Raw genomic sequence first — 3504 nt, 5'->3', positions numbered from 1 at the left:
AATATGGAGGTATTTTCAAGACTTGTTTAAGAGTAAATGTTTTAACATAGCATGGAAGATGAATACTTTCGGTATTTATGTGTTCACAAAAACACAAGAATCCATCTCATACCGTTCCTGCTTAAAAGACTAGAAGACACGCCTAAAACAGGTCGGCCAATGATATTACAGCATTATGGTCTAAGACAGTCTAGGACATCTAGTTGTGAGGAAAGCAGGAGCTGCCAAGACCACAATTCAACCAATATAGACATGGCAGGGCAGAATGACGTACAAGTAGATGCGGCCATCAAGTTTTTTCTGACAGAACCCACTAGTCCTTCAATGAAAGAGGAATAGCAAAAGCGTTAGAAGCGTACTTTGCTGTGGTTTCTCATGGCGCCTGCTACTTAAGCCATTTTAATTTATTACTGCGATTGGTTAAAACCAAACTTTGGTAGGTGGACACTTGGCTGTTTTTTCACCCAATCAGCTCAGAAAGATTTGCTAAAGGCCTATCTTTTCCCTGTCAGGATTTGCTGGGTGAAATCAGATTAATAATACTTGTGGAAATGAACATGATTTCTACACCTTAACAATCTGGTTTGAGAGATTAATTTGTTTGAACAGTTTGTAAAATTTAAAAGAGAGAAAACTATGTGGGGGTGTTTTTTCCTAAATGTGAAGTTATAATGTGAATTTTAGAAAATCCAGGCATGACAATCTTTTTCCAACCATACACAAAAAGCAACCAGCAGTTTGGCAACTGGCATTGACGTACAAGCAGTTTTGTTCTTGTACCTAATTTACAGATTTTTTATTATTATAATTTTTTTTTACTTTGCCCACCACTTTCTGTAAAAGCATTACAATTCAGTTTTTAGCTATAACACCTAAGAAAAAGAACAAATCCACCTTTACTAAAAGCCTGTTTATTTATATCCGATTGTCTGGAATTGCACTTTTGATAAGGTGGTCAGCTGCTTTTATTGAATAAAACAGTGACACAGTTCACTGGCGGCGAACATCAGATTCTATCAACTCTTCCTTTAGATGTAATCCCTCACTCTAAGCAAGAGAAATAACTTTGGAAGAAAGAAAAAAAAAAGCCTCTTCTTATTAGAGCAAGGCTTGGGATGCTCTTCATAAATTGTTTGAAACCGCTAACAGAAAATGTTTACTTTGGATATAGAGTTCTTTAAAAATCTGTTTCAAAAATGATGTTTACACTTCTTCCCGTGAAAGGCAGACTTTAGCAGCACTGAAGATAAATTTCCAGGTTAGTGTAAATGTTTTCACATGACTTTGATTTCTATGTCATTTCCATGTAACAGGAATGATTACTTTCACCTCGAGGATTTCTTCAGCTTCAGATGTTTGCCTCCCACTGGATCAGACAGACCAATCTGACGCTGAGTCAGCTGACCCAGTTTCATGGTGCTTCTGTTCCGCTGACCCACTTCCAAACCCTCATCACTACCAACGTTATGACCAATTCTGGTCACCGTCGTGTCACACCAACTCCATTTAGTTGAAGGAAACACTTTACTTAATGGCTTAGAAGACTGGGATGAACGCATGATTGGAAATGTCACACAACTCAGATCTCCTTAGAATTTACCCCTTTGATTTTCTTTAACACTGGATGATTCCAAGTTGAAGTGCATTATCACCTGATACATAAAGAGCAGAGGTGCTATTTTAGTGTCAGATAAACAGAATAAATTGATGCATTCTATGGTATAAGGTTTCTATATAAATTAATTACAGAAAGATCAATGTCTCAGGTCATTAATTAGCGTACTGTCTTTTTACATCTCTGCGAAAGTATATGCGCTGGCTGAATGAATTAGCACTCTAGGCCAAACTGATGGTAAATAATAACATTTAGGGCGTAAAGAGGATGTGTTGCGGGTGATCTTCAAAGATTTTATATAAAACCTTTTCACTCTCAGACTGCACTACTGGCAGTCTGAGAGTGGCTGTAAAAAAAAAAGATTAAGCTCTAAGCCAAGGATTTGGAGGCGATGGCGATAATAATGATGGAAAACTATTTAACGTGTATTTTATACTAGGTATGCAGAAGTGATATAAACAAAAGGAAATAAGATTTAAAGGATGAAAATAACAAAAATGAAACTTAAAAGATAGAATATGAATCATACACCTTAAAAAGGTGACTTTGCCTACCCGTCTATGAACCCAACTAACAAAGAAGAACCAAATGTCAGATTTGCAGCAGGATTAAGCTCTTATCAGCTGGATTTTGTGAAGGTAGATACAATTTAAAACATTCATGGGTGTATTTTAGAGGTGAATATCTGTACGTTTTAATGTGAGTATTCGCACAGGAAATATTTTTCTACTTATGCAGGGTTCTCACCAAGATCTTAAGTGAAGCAGTTTTTTTTTTTGCCTCTTTGCTATTTAAACATATTTCTGTTTCTTTTGTTCTTTTCCGCATATTGGGGCCTATATTCATATTGTATCTCCCTTTAATATACTGTAGAAACTATAACACTGACCCAGTGAGACAATGCTCTGCTCAACCTGCAGCCAAAGTACTATTCTTAAATACCTGCAATATTGGTGGTTCAACCCTTAACGTTATATTCTATCTGCTTTTTCAGTTGCTTCAGAACATATTTATTGTGCAGGTATAAGGTCTTAGCTCTGTTACACTGGTAGCCAAGTAATTGACATTTCGTTGTCAAGATTTACCTTGTGTTTTTTCGTGCAATGACAACAAAGGAAGTGTCTAAGATGTTATCATCCCTTTAAATGGACTTTATTACGATAAGGCAGGAGCATGGGGCCGCCAGTGTCCAGGCTACCGTCACTGGGTCGGGTTTGGTCGCTCCATCCCCTGCTGGCTCCCTGCCCCCATCAGCCAGGGTTCCTGGACCAGCCCCGGAGTTCACAGCTCGGTTCTGCTGCACTGTAGTCGACCAAAATCAGCAACGATTTTTTTAATTCCCCCCGGACATTTTTTTAGGTATGAAAAGTTGGACATATCCGGGAAAAAGAGGAAGTCTGGTCACCCTGCCATATTAACAATTTTGATGTTTCAGTGAGTGAGTACTTGTTGCTATGATGCGTCTTTGCTCAGCAGCTTCGCTTGTTGTAAAACCAACCAATCAGAGCACATCTCATCTAAATATTTATGATCATACCATAAAAGTAAGAAAACCTGTTGTTTCATTCTAGGGCTTTTAACCAGGCTTGCATTAGGGCTCATAGAACAGCAAATATGCCATTTTCAGCTCAACCGATGTCACAGAGACCTTAAGGACCAGCACCAAATACCCTATAGTAGGGTGACCAAACGTCCGTATTTCCCGGGACATATCCGTATTTCACGTCCTGTCTAGGGGTGTAAATCACATCCATCATGGCGATTCGATTCAGTATCGATTTCCTGACCCAACGATTCGATTATTTTCGATACTTAAGAATACACCACGATTCGATTCGATTCGATTCGATTCGGTTAATTTTTTTTTTTTTTTTATTATTATTATTTTT

General features: G+C 37.9%; 1 protein-coding gene across 1 annotated transcript in view; it reads right to left on the bottom strand.

Moving 5' to 3' along the window:
- The window catches only part of pemt (phosphatidylethanolamine N-methyltransferase), a 102878-nt gene that overhangs the window by 24335 nt on the left and 75039 nt on the right, over positions 1–3504 (bottom strand). The gene's annotated exons all lie outside the window — the stretch shown is intronic.

The sequence above is a fragment of the Cyprinodon variegatus genome, unplaced genomic scaffold, assembly GCF_000732505.1.
Source record: "Cyprinodon variegatus isolate N-32 unplaced genomic scaffold, C_variegatus-1.0 Scaffold290, whole genome shotgun sequence".
Lineage (NCBI taxonomy): Eukaryota > Metazoa > Chordata > Actinopteri > Cyprinodontiformes > Cyprinodontidae > Cyprinodon > Cyprinodon variegatus.
Note: the sequence above shows the minus strand (reverse complement) of the source record. Positions and strands in the feature narration are given on the sequence as shown.